This window comes from Cupressus sempervirens, chromosome 2 (assembly GCF_028749045.1).
Source record: "Cupressus sempervirens isolate cs-2001-9-10 chromosome 2, ASM2874904v1, whole genome shotgun sequence".
NCBI classification, from domain to species: Eukaryota; Viridiplantae; Streptophyta; class Pinopsida; order Cupressales; family Cupressaceae; genus Cupressus; species Cupressus sempervirens.
In genome coordinates, this window is record NC_143119.1 from 104,516,931 (window position 1) to 104,536,403 (window position 19,473).

Here is a 19,473-nt window from a genome sequence, read left to right on the forward strand (position 1 = left end):
ACATTTCATTTGCATTCACTTCATATAATTTAGATTTCATTAGTCATTCATTCATGAAAAACATATGTGGCAAACATAAAGATGTCATAACACATGATAAAATAATGCATGATGCCATCATATAAAAGCCCGCATAAAAAAGCATAAATGCATCCATATAAAACATATAAACATATGCATAAAACATCTCATATAGTCATCGTAACATAGTTGCATCTCATATGTGTCTCAAAAAGTATCAAAGTATGTGATCATGGTTTACGTCAATACTAATTGCCCATAGGCATGAACCATGAAAGAGAATAATAGAAACCATAAAGAAAAATAAAGAAGCCATTTTTTAGATGAGTATGTCAATGTTATCTTGTGCTATCACTAGGCTTGTAGCCTCTGTCTAGCCTCGAGGATGATCACTCTACTCTCTATGGTGGCCTCATAGGCCCCATCACCCTTATGCTACTTTGTGTCCTATGTGTCCCATGGGAGTGAGATCTCAATGCACAAAAACTCTATACTTTCTTCCCTGGTGGCACCACTCTCTCATATTGATCCCTCCAGTACTGTGCTTCCATGTGTGCCCTACTCATCATCATCACCATCTCTTAGAAGTTCACATCTCTAATGTTGCTAATGAACTCTTGATACTCCTGCACTACCATATCTACCCTATGCACCATGATGTTTCTCTTAGCCATAGCTTAATCTCTCTCTATTGTAACTCCATCCTATCATGACCTCCCTCTCTACCACAACCCAATCCAACTGATTCCATAGACCTCTAATCACCTCCATCAACTCTAATTGGCTAGGCCCTGCCTATATCGGTACTAGTGTCCTGTCAGTGTACTCCACTAGATCCCCCTCCACATACATCGTCGTTGTATCTACACTTATGTCATCCTCATCACCTCCTGCACCACCATCATCCCCAACCTCCCAATAGTCATCCTCATCCTCTCCCTTATCACCACCTCCAACACCATCCTCACCCTTGGTATCTCCACCCTCCTCATCATCATCTCCCTCATCCTCTGCCTCGGCATCCACCTTATCATCTCCCTCATCTTCCCCCTCAACATCCTCATCATTACCCCTTGCATCATCCTCATCTCCCCCCTCGCATCATCCTCATCTCCCCCCTCATCATCACCCTCCTCATTGTCCTCAACATCCTCTCCATCCTCATCTCTCCCCTCCTCATCATTGCCCTCATCTCCTCCCTTCTCATCCCCCTCATCCTACTCTTCCTGAGACCTCACTCATGGTACTGGTACTACTAGATCTATCAAAGGCCTTGGATGATGCTATGCAAACCATCTATCATATGTTGTCACATATCCTAGTGGACCCTGTGCTAGTACACCTCTATAACTTTATGAATATGGCATATTCTCTACTAACTCCCTATCAACAAGTGGCCAAAATACTACAATGTGCTCCTAAGCCTAGATCTATAGCAATGTACCCCCAGAAGTAAATTCAAACCACCTCTGTATGCCATCTAATGTAGATAGTAATACAACATCCCTAACATGCATGGGCCCTAGGAAAACATTGTCCCCTCCATCACCATCTGCTCTAACACCTGGCCCCATCTCAAGGGAAATCCATGTCCCCACCTATCCGATATCAATAGCCCACCAATCACCCAACAAATAACCACTATCAATTGCTCATGACATGCCACTAATAGGTCCCATCCAATCTCATAATTGCAGATGCCTAGCACCACATCTCCACATCTAAACAATCGATGTAAGGCTACTCGTCCAATCACTGGGTCGTACACTACTAACTCCCCATGAATTAGTATCCTCAAGTTGTGCCATACATCCTGAAGGGTCATTGTAGGCTCTCCAATTGGTAGATGGAATGAACTTGTCTCTAAGTGCCATCTCTCAGTCAATGCTATCAACAGAGCTCTGTTACCCCTCACTTTCGACATAAAAGTAAAATGATATAAATCCAAACCAACCAAGATCCCCCAATCACCAGCTATCATCTGGTGACATAACAAAAGACTTTGCAACCTATGTCCCCTCATCTATAATAGAGGTAGCTCCTCCTGCATAACCATATAGCCTATATCAACCCCCTATGGTTTTGCATCTAGTTTACCCTACTTTTGACCCAAGTTTGACTTAGTTTGACTATAATTTGACTTTTTCTAAGCATGGTTAACTAAGTTGACTTATGTTTTTGATGGAGAGACAACCAAAAACTAGAATGAACACAAAGGGAAAGGGAAATATTATAATCAATGAAAAATTCCCTATGGTATTACAATAGTATGATTTTGGAGAAAAAAATCCTCCACACAGTACCTTCTCTCTAACTCCACTAAGAACTGCCTTTACAATGCTAAAAATTTTCTTAAATAAGCCCCAAATGGTTTAGGGTTAGGGATACATTATAGGATATTCTAGTTGGCATCCACTACCAAAACAGAAGGTTCCAAAAATCACATTAGAAGTCGGTGGAAAATTAGAAGAATCCAAAAATGGTAATCCAACTTCTAGGAGGTATAACTTTTGAACTGTAACTTCGATTGACGAATTGTTTACATTTTTGGAAAGCTCCTAAAGTACCCTACAGACCTATGGACCAGCTTTTCTTCCACCCCATTTTTTGGCCTCATACAAGGCCATTTATTGCCCCATATCTTACTTTGAAGCACTATTAGAAGGTCCCTACAAAAATTAAAACTGCAATAACTTTCTAACTATAAAGCCTTTTGACCTAATTCTTTTTTTGGAGTGTTTTAAATTACAAGTACAATCATCTCTCCAAATTATACCCTCTAACTCATCATAATTTGGTTTCAACTACAAAATAACTCATTTTCTACATTTACACGCATCCCAAGGTACTTAAAAACTAATAGAACTCTAACCCAAAAAACTAATAGTGGAATTGTGAGAGTTGGAAGCTTTATTTGACCCAAATAGGTATCCAAAAATGAAGACACATTAAATAGAAACTATCTCTAAGAATTTTTTGGGTGATACAGGATTGCCCTTACACCACTAGATGCTGATATTTAATAGTAGAGGAAGAACCAAATGGGAAACCTCTACTGTTGATATCCAAGTTAAGTCCTCTATTGGTCATCCTTTCCACTTCACAAGGTACTCTTCATATTGCCTATTTTTGGTACTCCTACCCACATGACTATCCATAATCTCTTCTGTCTCCTCCTTAGAAGTAGGAATTGGACATGGCTCCAACATCAACCTCTCATCTACATCATCATCATGATATTTTGTTAAGTTTGAAATGTTGAAGATAGGAGAAATGTGAATCCCATTTGGCAACTCCACCTCATATGCATTTTCGGAGTCATGTTTCTTCAAAATTTTACAGGGGCCAAATTTCTTTCGTAAGTGTACCATTACCATATCCCCTACTTCAAACTCCTTATGTCTCCTCCTTTGATTTGCCCTAGCTTTATACTGTTGATTCATCTTGGTAATGTGTGCATGGATCTCCTCATGTAGGCTCTTGACATGTTCAACAAATTCTTCTACCTCAGCACTTGTGGTCTCCCCTTGCTCCATGTTCCTTAATTCAGGTGTAGTCCTTGGGCTACTACCATAGACAATTTGGAATGGGGGTCTACTAGTACTCTAATTTACAAAATTATTGTAAGAAAATTCTACCTATGGTAGAATCAAATCCCACCCCTTGGGCTTATCTCCTACTAAACACCTTAGCAAATTTACCAAACTTCTATTTACCACTTCAATCTGTCCATCAAACTATGGATGATGTGTAGAATTGAACCTCAATTCTATCCTCAACTTCTTCCATAAAGTCCTCTAGAAATACCCCACAAATTTAGTATCTCTTTCAGAAACAATACTCTTTGGGAGACCATGTAGTCTAACCACCTCCTTGAAAAAAAAATCTGCAATATGTACAGCATCATGAGTCTTGTGGCATGGGATGAAATGTGTATTCCTTGAGAACTTATCAACCACCACAAATACTGAGTCATTAGCCCTTTGTGTCCTTGGCAATCCAAGAACAAAATCCGCACTTATGTCCTCCCATGGCTTCAATGGAATAGGCAATGGTTGATAGAGTCCAATATTGTGACTAAATCCCTTGATTTATTGACATACTTGACAACTTTGTACAAATATCTTCACATCTTGTGACATTTGAGGCCAAAAATAATGTTCTCTAAGAATGGAAATGGTCTTATCTTGACCAAAGTGTCTTGCCATCCCCCCACTATGCTTCTTCTTGATCAAATTCTCCCTCATGGAACTTGTTGGAATGCATAACTGACTATTCTTGAATAACATACCATCCTAAATCAAATAATCTAGCCACCTAGTCCTATCTATAGTAACAAGTTCCTTACAAGCCTTCCATGCTTCAACAAAATAAGGATCCTTAGGGCACAAATTCTTGAGTTCATCAAACCCAACTATTTCAACCTACATTAGTGTAAGCAACAACTATCTCATACTCAATGCATTTGCAACCCTATTAGACCTTCCACTTCCATGTTTCAACAAAAATGTATAGCTCTTCAAGAACTCTACCCAATTCATATGTCTCTAGTTCAATTTACCTTGGCTATTTAGGTACTATAATGCCTGGCGATCAATATACAAGAAAAATTCCTTTGGCAATAAATAATGCCTCCATTTCTTAAGGCTTGAATGATTGCATAGAACTCCTAATCATAAACAAAATATTTCTTCTTTGCATCATTCAATTTTTCACTAAAATATGCAATAGGCTTACCTTCTTGGCTCATTATGGTCCCAATAGCGCTGCCACTAGCATCACAATCTACCTAGAACACTTTACTCAAATCAAGAAGTTCCAACACTAGATGTTCTATCACCTTCTTCTTCAACAATTCAAAACTCCTTGTAGCTATTGTAGTCCACTTGAACTCTTTCTTATCCCCCCTTATTGTTTCAGTTAGGGGTGCACATATGCCACTAAAATTCTTAATGAACTTTCTGTAAAAACTAACCAAACCATGAAATGATATCACCTCAATAGTAGACCTTGGAGTAGGCCATTCCAAGATGGCTTTTTCCTTCTCTGGATCCATTTTGAGACCCTCAGATGATACAACAAACCCCAAGTAGACTAACTCCTTTTTACAAAGCTACACTTCTTCAAATTAATCAACATTTTCTCTTCCCTCAACCTTTCAAGGACTCTACGAATGTGGAATAAATGTTCATCCAAAGTCTTGCTGAAAATTAAAATATCATCCAAATAGACAATAACAAATTTTCCCAAGAATTTCTTTAGTACCTTATTCATAAACCGCATGAAGGTGCTTAGCACACTGGTCAGTCCAAAAGGCATGACTAACCACTCAAATAGACCCTCCTTGGTCTTGAATGCAATCTTCCACTCATCTCCCTCTCATATCTATATCTGGTGATAGCCACTCTTGATATCTATCTTTGTGAAGTATTGAGCCCCACTCAAGCAATCCATAAGATCATCCATTCGTGGCAAAGGGAATCGATACTTTATGGTTATTCCATTTATAGCTTGAGAGTTTGTGCACATTATTTACTCTCCATCCTTCTTTGGTGTTAATACTATTGGTACTACACATAGACTTAGGCTCTCTCGAATCAACCCCTTCCTCAATAGCTATTGATCTTGTTTGTTTAGCTCCTTAGTTTCAGTAGGAGTCATCCTAAGAGTAGCCTTATTGGGAAAACTAGCTCCATGGATTAAATCTATCTGATGATTGATTTGTCTTAGTGGTGACAATCCTTTTGGAACATTATCAGAGATGACATCTCCATGCTCACTTAATAGGCTCAAAACTTCAAGTGAAATTTCACTACTACCTTCCTTATCTTTTTGAGGAATCAAAGCATAACACATATGCTGATGTTTCATACCATCCAAAAAAATTCTTCCATCAACAAGACATATCCTAGAACTACTGCATACCTTTTCACCTTCCTTTACCAAGGGCTTCAATTTGTGGTGAACTCCATCCTTTGTTAGAGAATGTGTATTTGCATGACCATCATGTACAACATGCCTTTCAAATTGGCCCAGTCTTCCCAACAATAAATGGAAAACATCCATTGGAATAATGTCACAAAGAACTTCATCATGGTAACTCCCAATCTTGTACTTCACCAAACACTATTCATTGACCAAGACCTTATGATTATCCTTCACCCAAGAAATCCAATAGGGTTGGGGTTGTTTCTCCCTCTTGAGCTTTAGCTTAGTGACCATCTCCTTAGACACCAAGTTGTTAGTGCTGCCACCATCAACAATCACATCACAACACTTATCCTTGCACTTGCAGCTGGTACGAAAGACACTCCTCCTTTGTCTAGGTTTAGTCTCACTACTTAGCAATACCTTTTCATTTACAAGAACCTCTCCTCTTTATGCATCCTTAGAATGTGATGACTGTGCATCCTCATCCACATGAGCAACCCTTGCTTGACCATCAGTTCTCCTATCTATCCTTCCTTGTCATTGAGGGTATTCAAAGGCACAATGAAATTTTTCATTATAATGAAAATAGGTACCTTGAAATCCTCCTCTTCCTAATCCTTTTCCACGTCCTCTACCTCTTCCTCTTTGATCTCCAAATTTTTGATCATAGGAGCAGTTGAAACCATCATTTCTCTAGTTTCTACTAGTACCCACATCTTCATTTATTTTTTGGGTCTCATTTCAGCCTCCAGATGACCTACTACCACCCCTTCCTCCTTAACCACACCCTCTTTTTCTTCCTTAAAACCTTTTATTTAGCTTCTCTTTGACTTGTAGGGCAAACTATTATGCCTCTTCAATGCTAGTCATTTTGACTAGACTTAACTCCTCATGAATGCTAGGTCATAACCCACTAAGGTAATGAGAAACCTTCTTCTTATTTTCTTCTACATGCCCTACCCTAATAAGTAGTTGGTAAAATTCCTCCATATATTCCTACATAAATTTTCCTGCTTGCTTTAATGCTTGTGTTTTCTTGAACAAATCAAGCTCGCAATCAACAAGAATGAACTACTTCTTTAGTTTGTCCACCATGCAATCCCATCTTGTGATTTTCTCCTTTCCTCTTCTATTTCTTTCTAGTCGAATCTCTTGCCACTAGATTTTGTCATGGCCTTTCATTTTGGGCTTTTCAAACTTAACCCTATTTGGATCCCTAATATCCTCATACTCGAAATACTCCTCTAGTTCATTGATCCAGTCGATCAACTCATCTAGGTTTAGATTTCTTGAAAACATATCCACATCAATTTTAGGTCTTTTTCCAAGCTTATAAATGGCCGTAAAAAGGCTCTCCTCTTCTTGATTTAGGACTTCCCCTTCCTATCCAATATTTTATTCTTCTTCATTTTCTTCCTCACTTTCATTGCCTGTGGCAGCATTTAGTCCTCTACGGATCTCCTCCTACAATTATTGAACTTGTCTTTGGAGGGCTCTAACCTCAGGAGTAACAACATTGGCCCTTCCACCATGTTACCTTCATGGAGGAATCATATTGTCTCAAACCCACAACCATACAATCTTGGTACAAATTACCTCATAGTCAGTGCTCTATCTACACACTTAGGAAAACCTGCTCTAATACCAGTTGATGGAGACACAACCAAAGACTAGAATAAAAACATAGGAAAAGGGAAATCTTATTATCAATGAAAAATTCTCTATGGACTTACAATAGTATGATTCTAGAGAAAGAAATCCTCCACACAATACCTTCTCTCTAACTCCACTAACAATTACCTTTACAATGCTAGAAATGTTCTTAAATAAGCCCCAAATGGTTTAGGGTTAGGGATGCATTCTAGGATATGTTAGTTGGCATCCACCACAAAAATAGAAGGTTCTAGAAATCACATTAGAAGTTGGTATAAAATTAGAAGAATCTAGAAATGGTAATCCAACTTCTGGGAGGCATAACTTTTGAACTGTAACTCTGATTGACGAATTCATTTTCGGAAAGCTCTCGAAGTGCTCTACAACTATATGGAGACCTTTTCTTTTCCACCATTTTTTGGCTCCGTACAAGGCCATTTAGTGCACTGTATTTGACTTTGAAGCACTCTTAGGAGGTCTCCAAGAAAATTAAAATTGTAATAACTTTCTAACCATAAAGCCTTTTGACCTGATTCTTTTCTACAGTGTTTTAAATTAAAAGTACAATCATCTCTCCAAATTACACCCTCTAAATCATCATAACTTGGGCTCAATTACAAAATATCTCATTTTCTACATTTACATGTATCCCAAGGTACTTAAAAACTACTAGAACTCTATCCTAGAAAACTAATAGTGGAACTATGAGAGTTGGAACCTTTATTTGACCCAAATGGGTATCCAAAAATGAAAACATATTAAACAAAAACTATCTCTAAGCATTTTTTTGGGTGATACAAGATTCCCCTTACACCATTGGATGCTCCTACATCAATTTTTAACTCTTTCTAGGGTTTTGAACATGTTTACCAAGTTTTTGGTTATTTTGAGCTCATTTGCATCATTTTGATCCTATCCCTATCCATTTGTCAACCTTTTTCCTCCATCTAAGCTAAGTTTGACTAGATTTGACCTTTTTTTTTACCACCTTAGCCTTAGTTAAGCTATTTTTCAACTCTTCCTAGGGTTTTGAACATGTGTTCCAAGTTTTAGGTCATTCTGAGTCTGTTTGCACCCTTTTGGGCCCTTTGCACTATTCTTTCTCAACATTTACCCAAGTTTGACCTACATCTAGCTTAAGTTTGACCAATTTTTTAGCATTTTGACCACATTTGACAACATATTAACATGTTTCTAACATCCCCCTAGGGTTATGCTAGTCTATCCCAGGTTTTAGGTTGATTTGGGACGATCCAATCTACATTCAGAGCCTTGGAGCATCCTAGGGCATAGTTGGGGCTCATAACTGCAACCAGGGCACACTTGGTCATACCGAGTGTGCCCACTATGTAGTTGGCTGCATTCTGGGTGTAGTTAGAATGTTTGGATGCAATAAACTAGCCCCAAGACCCCTATTTGACATCATTTGACCCTGACAGACTCCTAGGTGCCTGAAAAGTAGGAAAAAGCATGAAAAAGCATAAAAATCATAAAGATGGCCTCGATGTACTCACTGGAGGTCCTGTGTCTACCTTTCCATTAGAAAGTATGCACTTTTTCACCATGGTGTTGCTCCTTGGGTATCTAGTCCATTCTCCTTGCTCCAAAGCTCTTTTCTTCCAAAAGTGAAGGTGAAAATGACTTTAAAAACCCTCTCTAAGCCCTTTATATTGCATTTTTTCCTAGATGGATGTGTAAGAGGCCTTTTTTGTGTTGGTCGTGATGCCCTTTTTCACTCCAGAGCCCATAACATTCATGTTTTAGCTCTGATTTCTGATCCGTTAGTTGCTATGGTTTTGTTTTCTTGTTGTTGATGAAATAGACCTATCATATGCCTATGTTGGTCAATTTTTTGAGGGGGCATAAATATATACCACCATTACTGTTGCATGTTTTTATGACTTCTTCATTAGAATTCTTTGACACAACACTCTAATTAACATTGTATCAAAGAGGGGAAAAATGTAGATGCTCAAAAATGGTTTGCATCTACAGTTTCATCACTTCTTCATACTAATTCATCCCATTTTCTCATTCCACTAATTTTGATCTTTTGGCCAACTTGATCATATCTCAAAAGTGTCTATCATCATTCATATCCTCTTTTACATCAATTTCATGTCATTTTGAAACCATTTCAAATCAAATTAGAATCACCCAAAATTAGTCTTAATCAACCCAAAACATGTCAAACATCCCAAATCTATCATCATCTATCCAATCCTAGGCATTGTTGTGGCTTTTAGTGGGTTGGAAACCTATCAATCTGACCTTAGTATTGTCATGGCTCTCAGTGTGAGGTCAAACTATCATTCAAATCACTTGATCTTTGACATTATCGAGTCTTTTAGTATTGGACCATGGCTATATCAATAATTAAATAATATTGACAGTGTATGCCAATGTTATTATGATCAACCTTTTCAATCAATCTTGATCCTATAGCATTTTACAATGTCAATTAAATGTTACATATCTTTAATTCATGTCATGTGTCCTTGGCATGTTATCAATTTTGATCAATCAATCAATTTGACCATGGCTTTGGTCTATCTATCATCATCCTAGTCAATCTCCATCATTTTCACATTTCATCAAAGGATACTGCCACACTTATTTAATCAAATTGGTCAATCATCTACTAACTCTCTCTATAGGATTAAATAACCCATAATTTAATCCTATGTCATTTCAATAATTATTCTTCTTAACCAACCTTCTCAATCGGTTCATCATCCACAAACCATCAAAATTCTTAATTTCCTAAGTCATGTTTTCCTCCATTAATTCCATTTTCACTAATTTCTATTTGTGTGGAATAATGGATTTTTAATTCAAATATTCCACAAAATATTGACATCATCATGACACATAGGTGTGACACCTTGTGGATTCTCCTTTGACACTTGGCTAAGGAATGTCATAATCCAATATTCTTATTCTCTTACGCACATCCATATTTGGCTTCCACTATCATAGATTCTTTGCTTTAGGCGGGTTTGAGGTGTCATATGATGCATCATAAATTCTCTTCCATCTTTAGCCAAGTTTGACTTCCATGCATCATACAATCCTACATTTGGCATCTTGTGTCATATGTGTCATGGATTCTCCAAGTAACTTCTTGCCATGTCACATGTCCAAGGTGACAATTCTAATGCTCTCATCCTCTATGTTGATTATAAAATAAGCATTCTTTCTCTCATTTCTGGTCCTTAACTCTTTTGTATTTTCACTCCATCTCTCATACTAAAATCACATATTCTATTATTCTCATAGAATTATCCCTATCATAGACATTTGCTTCAAAATTGTGTGCACTATAGGCAACATTGGAGCTACATCATAAGGAGAAGAAAGAAGGGCATGGGAGCTACAAATGAAAGAGGGGGTTTCTAATTTTGTGTCGCTTCTTTTTTATGCATTTGGCTTTCATGGTAGACTAGAGGGTGTCAATGTATGTGTATTGAGTTTGTGATTTTCTCATAGTATGTTAGAAATTAGCCCATTTTTTTGGTCCTACAAGTAAGAGGTAGATTTATGATGAGAAGAAGCTATGATTAAAAGCCCATGAGATTTAGAGCTTGCATTTGAGTGCACAAAGCAAAATGAATTATCTTGTATATAAAATCAACTTTTGATGATTTTGTACTTGTGCAATTAACGTAGAAGTGAATTGGATGTGATTTAAAGGTTGAAATTGAGTTTTGAGTGTCATTTTATTGTATAAGAGTTAAAGGATATCTTTAGAGAAAAGTTAAAGGAAAAATTGAAGTTAATTGAGCAACAAGTTTAGAAAACCCTAGTTTCACAAATTGAGGTATTTATTGCTTGCATAGTCATAAATTGGAATTTTAATTTGAAATAATAGAAACTATTGGAATTATGATATATTTGTCATTAGTGCAAACACTTATTCTATCCTAAATGCTTATCTTGCTCATCACTTAGTCTCAAGTATATACTGAGCATCTAGTGGTTACCTTATAAGTTCAACAGGAAAATAGTTCTCATCGAGCATTCCAGAAGATACCGACTAAATGAGAAGTTCAATAGGAAAATAGTTCTCACCAAGCATTCCAGTAGATACCGAGTGAAAAAGGTAATCAAATATCAGCAGTGTTTACAGAGTGAAAAAAGGTAATCAAAGATCAGTAGTATTTACTAAGTGAAAAAGGTAATCAAAGATTAGCAAAGTATACTGAGTGAAAAAGGTAAACAAAATATTCAGTGTTTACTGAGCTAAGCAAGGTAAATGAAGGAGATACTTTCTACCGAGTCACCAATGGCTACTGAGTTCCAAGCAATGTTCTGTGACTAGTATGAACCGAGTCTCTACTTATACTAAGTGCATAATGATGTCGAGTAATGTAGTGGATGTCAAGTATAAGAAGGTCACTGAGTCAGTTCAATTAACCCGAGTTTACTAATGGGCCGACTTAGTAATGTTTTGTTTACTTGTGTTTTGGCTAACCTTGTAACCGTAAAATATTGGAATGGTATATATGTAATGTATGATATCATTTTTGATATATGAATAGGAATATGAACATATTGGCATGAAATAAGAAAGTATTGTTTGCATGTAAAGAATGTATTGCCATCAGCAGTAGAGAAAATATAATACAACAAGGTCAACATAAGGAGCATAAAAGTTATATCTATCACATTAGGTGATCAATGCAAAAGGATCTTATCAGCAAACAAGTTGTAAGTAGATCCACTATTTCATCCTAATAGGTGAATAAATTTTTAAATACTTTAACAAGGTAGACTTAACAGTCTTTTGTAAATCTCCTAACATAGTGCATACTTCACTATATGTTTGTAAATCCTCTAACAAGGTGGATCTAGCAGTCCTACTTGCTCCTAACAGGGTAGATCACCATAAGTGATCATTGTAAGCCTTAACTAGCCAACTTCATAGTGCAGTAATGAAGTTTTGTGGGCATCATCCCCACCCCAATTTTACTTTCTAATTGGAAGGTTTCTACGTAACCAAATCATTGTGTTCATGTGTTATGAATGATTGATCTTTCATTTATGCAGTAGATTAGATGAATGAATAATGAATGGTTAAAATGCATAAAATTTTATATGTTACTGATTCACCCCTCCCCTCTCAGTAACACATTCCATCCTGAATATTTCCAACAATTGGTATCAGAGCATTTGGTTCTCAGGACAAAGTTTGATAGCTTGAGCAAAGATCAAGAGCAATGGAGATATTCAAAATTAACAAAGCTATTGAAAATGAAAAGTTAGATCTAGAAATGATCATGGCTCAACTCAAAGAAGCTAAGGAGCATCTTTCTCAATCCCTAAAAAGAAGGAAGGAACTTGCAAGACAAATTAATGATCATCAGTATGTTGAAGAAAGAATTGAAGACTTTTTACCTTCAAGTAGTTCAAATGAAGCTAATGAGGCAATTAAGGAATTATTGGCAAAGAATGGTTCCCTGTAGGAAGAAGTAAGAAAACTCAAAAGAGAACAAGAAATCCAATCAATCAGGCTATGTGAAGTCTTGGAACAAAGAAACAAGGCAAATGAAGACTTAGAGGTAAGAAATAGTCAATCCCTTTAGCATCAAGATCTTATAAATCAACTTTCCAATGCAAATGAAGCAATTATGAATTTGAGATCTAAAAATGAAGACCTAAGGAATGATTTGATCATTGAAAGAGAAATTAATGAAAGCTTAAAAGTGACTTGAGATCTAAAAGACAAATCAATGAAAGTTTAGAAAATGACCTAAACACTGAAAAGCAAATCAATGAGAGAATGATGAAATCACAAGCAGACATGACTCAATTAAATTAGCTAAGTGAGCAAAATCTTCATAGACAAAAAGGCAAAGTTGGACTTGGTTACAAGGAAGAAGGTGAAACTTCCAAACAAGGTGCACAAAGAAATCAAAGGGCTACTTGTAATCACTGTGGTAAGATAGGTCATACATCAAAAAAATGTTGGAGTAATGGAAAGGTAAAATTCAATGGCAAATGCTTCAACTACAATCAGCATGGTTGCAAAGCTAATGAATGCAAAGAAAAACCAAAATTTGAAGGAAAATGTCACAAATGCAAGAAACTAGGTCACAAGGCATCTCAATGCAAATCAAAGGCATTTAATCCAGAAGAACAAATTATCAAAGCAATATTTGGTTGGGACTACAATACCTGGTGCAGATGTCACTATTGTGGAGAATATGGACACATCAGGATAAACTATGCAAGACATCAGCTAAGAAAGAAGGATACAACCATAAGATGTTACACATGTATTGAACTTGGTCATATAGCTAAGAATTGCATGACTACTATAAGAATTGAAGATGAAAAGAAAGCAAAAGCTGATAACATTCGGAATCAAATGAGACAACAGTGGATTCCTAAATCTACCAATCAAGATAGTTCAAATAATGATCATGTCACTCAAGAAGTGGGTGACTCCATCATTTCCAATTGAGACTTAAGAAGACTCAGGAACTGCATCTTCTAGCCACATCTTAAATAGTTCCAGATTATAAAAATGGGTGCAAATGATCAATATAGTATTTCAGATACATGGATCATAGAAATGGTATCAATCACCGAGTTGCATGTATCGAGAAAGGCTGACTAAAGACCTTACCAAGCTAGGTTAGGAGTATCAAAGATTCTATTAGTCCACCGAGTTGCAAGGTTCTATTGAGTATTTCAATGACAGACTGGCACACACTATGTCATCTCATCTACCTTCGTATTGAGCCTTAATGATAGTATTTCATTAAAAGGGCAGAATTTGATTTCATTTTCCACCACAACTTAAAATTCTTAGAGCCAAAAGGATTTCTAGTTGCATGCCAAGCAATTTGAAGCAAAATTCTTGCAAAGTAATTGTTTGAAAATCTTTTCATCCACTGAGCATCAATGGCATCTGCAAGCACCAAAAGTAGCAAGGTGAAGAAGGGTTCTAAAATGCTCGTAAAAGGAGTCGAATGGAAAGCCCCAAAATTCAAGGTAGTGCCCGTAGTTGTAGAATCACTTGACATTCATGGAGCTCAATCGAAAATCCCTCCTAAGGTACTTCTTGTTAATGATATTCATGCTTATTTCAAATGTGTTGTTCAAGAAATTGGTACATTAGATATGGATAATGCCCTAGGTCAATTATGTGTTGATGGAGCCCTAAAACCTAAGCACAAACACTTAGAAGGAAAAGGCTTGACCCATATTCCACACCTACCAAGAAGTTTCTAGGTTAAATGGGTTAGATATGTTCTAAGCTATGTTCATAATGGTTAGTTGTGGTTGGAACAACCCGTATTGCTAACCAAAAATATGATTCATAAAATCACGGGTTTGCCTATGCTAAGCAAAGCTAAAATCACTAAAACCCTAGTTCAGGATGAGTTACAGAAGAAAACCCTAGCAGAGTGGGATGGTAGAGGACTAAAGCTTAACAATGTATTTGGTGTGGAACTTAGATTTGGTATTTATGTGATTGCATATAAGTTATATAGTTCCAGCAGATTGAATAGTGTACCATGTGAAGCTATGGATTTAGCATTTAAGATTGTAAAGAAAAATCTTGAATTTGATTTGTCATAAATGTTGTTAAGATAGCTGAATAAAAATATGGAAAGCATAAGGACTTCCAAGAATAACCCCTATAAATTTGGTTCTTTGTTAATTTGTTTATTCTTTTACGTACAAAAGTATTTTTCTTCAAAAGGATTTGTAGCATGGAGGAAAGACACTCCAATTTTATATCAGATTAATGAGTTCATAGCAGAAATGGGTGAAAATTTTAACAAAGTCATGGATAACTATTTTGAAGATTTCAAGGAAAGGATGAATAACAGGTTCAAAATTCCTCCTAAGCTTGTTGAGGATTACAAAGATGATATCTATTTAATGGTTGATTGTGATCATGTGTACATATAGGCAGTCATACCCCGAGTGGCATGGGTAAAACCATTGCCTTATGAATTAAATATTGATGATGCAAGAGATATCATTGAGGCACTGGTCAATGAACTACCCATCCCTAACATTCCTGCCTTTGGAACCTATGATGAAGAAAAGGCTAGAATAGAGCTTGAAATCAAGCTACCTGAGGTAATAAGCAAAGGCAAGAGGAAGATAACCAAAATAAAAATTGCTACTGGTCCTATTATGCTAACTGAAGGTAAAGGCAAGGATGAAGAAGATGATGAAGAAGAAGGAGGAGAAGAAGAAGAAGAAGAACAAGAGTCTGTAGGAGAAGAACCTCTAAAGAAGAAAGGTAAGGTAACCATTACCAAACCTAAGAAGATGCCTACTACAGTATTCTCAAGGAGGACCAAGAAAGGCAAACAGGAACCTGTACTGGTTAGACATTCACTCACATTTGAGGAGAGGCTCAAACAATTGGAAGAAGGGGCAGGCATCACTAATTTCAAAGCTTTGAAATTTGAAACAAGAACAGATGCTGAGAAAATGCAGATAGAGGAACTGGTACTCTCTAAGATGGGAAAATGGAAATACTCCTTGGACCAGCTTGCCTCTCAAATCTCCAAGGAACTACTAGAGAGATTGCAACCAAGATGGAAAATGACCACCAAAATGGTGAAAGATATCTATGAGAAATCTCTGACAAACCTTCAACCAAATCTCACTGAAGCAGAAATAAAGGCTACAATGAAAAATCATGAAGGAAAAATGATAATCAAATTCTACACTTGTTTGATTTTAATCAAAGACATTGAGCATGTTGTAAATGATGTAACAAACATGTGGAAAAATATCTATCATCTGCATAAGCCCAGTGAAGATCCAATAGAAATCTAGGATGATGACAGTAGTGACAGTAATGATACAACTGCCTTTCCATCCATCATAGTCTCATCGAAAGAGCTACATGCATTAATGGAGGAAGACAAGGAAGAAAAAGAGGAAGAAACTGAAGAGGAAAATAAGGAGGAAGATGATCTAGTAAAAATTGCAGTAGCAGTCATTGCATCTCTTCTTCACTCTCCACCTAAGACTATCACATCATCAAGGTTGGAGTCAGCTTCTGCAGGTTTGATAGCATCTTCACCAGATCTATCATCAACACCTACCACTTCATAGCTCCAAGTATCATCAGTGGAAGTGTCTACCACTTCATCTATCGAGCTGTAGCCTTCTTCTTCAGTCACCAAGCCAGCCTCCTCTGTTCCAACATCATCAAGTGATGCATCAGTAAGTTCTACAATTTTGTTAGTTCTAGCAATTTTGACAGCATTATCTGCATCTACTTCAAGTATAACTAGTTCAGATATTGCTATAATGGGTATATCATCATTTTTGGGAAGTAATTCCAATTTTTGATCTGGTAAATACTTCTATTGCCATTCATTCTTCAAGTCCTATCCTAGTTTTTGCTGTTAGCCCTTCCATCTCTACTATTATGTCTATTCCTAAGATTAAACCAATGGCCATAGAAGTCAAAAAAAAGCAACCATTAAGACTTATGATAACTGGAAAGGAAATACCAGAAGAAATTTAGACACAGATATAGTTATTCTAAAAATTGACTTTGAAATTGTTACCATTGAAGAAATGAGGTATGCTAGTCAATTAATAGAGATGAAGGCTATGCAAAAGTAGTTAAGATCTGAAAGGGATAAGGAATACAAAATAATGGAGGATGCCAAGAACATTATTATAGAGGCTATATGTGTTGAAGTAGATTCTACTCAACACATTTTGATTAGAAGAGGCTATAAATAAATTCAACAAGGACACCTCTGGTCAAGAAAAATTGATTGAAAAGGCTGAAAGGAAATTTGATAATAAGGTGCTTGAGCACATTGCAATAAAATAGGTAGAATTTATCTACAATTTTGGCCAATTTTGAAAATTCTTTTAATAATGTAACTTCACTTTTTTTCCAAACTTTGTGATGTTACCAAGTACACAAAGGAGATCAAAGAAAAATTGGATAAAATTGATGAGGATATGAAGGGTAGTTCCCAAATATTGCAACTTGATCCCAATTCAAGCTCATCCCATCATCTTTGAATCAGATTTTTGTCAAAAAAGTAGGCAGAATTGCTGAGAGAGGAAGCAAGGATTAGGTCTACCTTAATAGACATCCAGAACATGATCCTTCCTCTCATGGACACAATGCAGAAACACGTTATCCACTCCAAAGCATTGATCCATGACAACAATTTCTCAGTTGTAGATCATATGATTGAACTTTCAGCAGAAGTTCAAATAGCACTCTCGTCCTGCAAAATTTTGCAAGAAAATTGGGATAATACTTTGGCTCTTATTCTCAAGGTACATTCTGAATTCATCTCCCATTTTGGTGTCTCTATGTAAATATATATTTCTTAATTTGGCATTATTTTCAAAAGGGGGAGATAGAGTTTAGAGGGGGAGATAGAGTTAGAAAAGATAGAGATATTTGTAAATACTTCGAGCATATTGTATGGGGGAGATATATGTAAATCAGTATGTCAAATTTTGTACATAAGTGTTTTTGTCACTAATTCCAAAGGGGGAGATTGTTGGAACTATGATATATTTGTCATTTGTGCAAACACTTATTCTATCCTGAATGCTTATCTTGCTCATCACTTAGTCTCAAGTATATACTGAGCATTTAGTGGTTACCTTATAAGTTCAATAGGCAAATAGTTCTCACCAAGCATTCTAGAAGATATTGACTGAATGAGAAGGTCAACAGGCCAACAGTTCTCACCGAGCATTCCAGTAGATACCAAGTGAAAAAGGTAAAGGAAGTTTAGCAGTGTTTACTGAGTGAAAAAGGTAATCAAAGATCAGCAGTGTTTACTAAGTGAAAATGGTAATCAAAGATCAGAAATGTTTACCAAGTGATAAAGGTAATTGAAGATCAGAAGAGTTTACTGAGAGAAAAAGGTAAACAAAGGATTCAGTGTTTACCAAGCTAAGCAAGGTAAACAAAGAAGATAGTTTCTACCGAGTAACACTACATCTACCGAGTCACCAATGGCTACTGAGTTCCAAGAAATTTTTTGTGACTTGTATGAACTAAGTCTCTACTTCTACTGAGTGCATAATAGTGCGGAGTAATGTATTGGATGCCGAGTATCAGAAGGTCACCGAGTTAGTTCAGTGAACCCGAGTTTACTAATGGGTCAACTCAATAATATTTTGTTCACTTGTGTTTTGGTCGACCTTGTAACTATAAAATATTGGAATGGTATATATGTAATGTATGATATCATTTTTGATATATGAATAGGAATATGAACATATTGGCATGAAATAAGAAAGTATTGTTTGCATGTAAAGAAGGTATTGCTATCAGCAACAGAGCAAAAGGAATACAACAAGGTCAACATAAGGAGCAGAAAAGTTATATCTATCACATCAAGTGATCAATGCAAAAGGATCTTATCAGAAAACAATTTGTAAGTAGATCCACTATTTCATCCTAATAGGTGAATCGGTTTTTAAATCCTTTAACAAGGTAGACTTAACAGTCTTTTGTAAATCTCCTAATAGAGTGAATATTTCACTGTATGTTTGTAAATCCTCTAACAAGGTGGATCTAGTAGTCCTACTTGGTTCTAACAGGGTAGATCACCATAAGTGATCATTGTAAGCCTTAATCGGCCAACTTCATACTACAATAACAAATTTTTGTGGGAATCATCCCCACCCCAGTTTTACTTTCTAATTGGAAGGTTTTTGGGTCACCAAATCATTGTGTTCATGTGTTATGAATGATTGATCTTTCATTTATGCAGTAGATTAGATGAATGAATGATGAATGGTTAAAATACATAAAATTTTATATGTTACTGATTCACCCCTCCCCTCTCAGTAACAGATTTCATCCTGAATATTTCCAATAAAAACCCCAATAGT

At 36.4% G+C, this 19,473-nt stretch overlaps 1 pseudogene; it reads right to left on the bottom strand.

The window, feature by feature from the left end:
- LOC149571259 (polyadenylate-binding protein 2-like) overlaps positions 1 to 1,595 on the bottom strand; it is a 94,226-nt pseudogene extending 92,631 nt beyond the window's left edge.
- Positions 1,596 to 19,473: the final 17,878 nt, after the last annotated feature.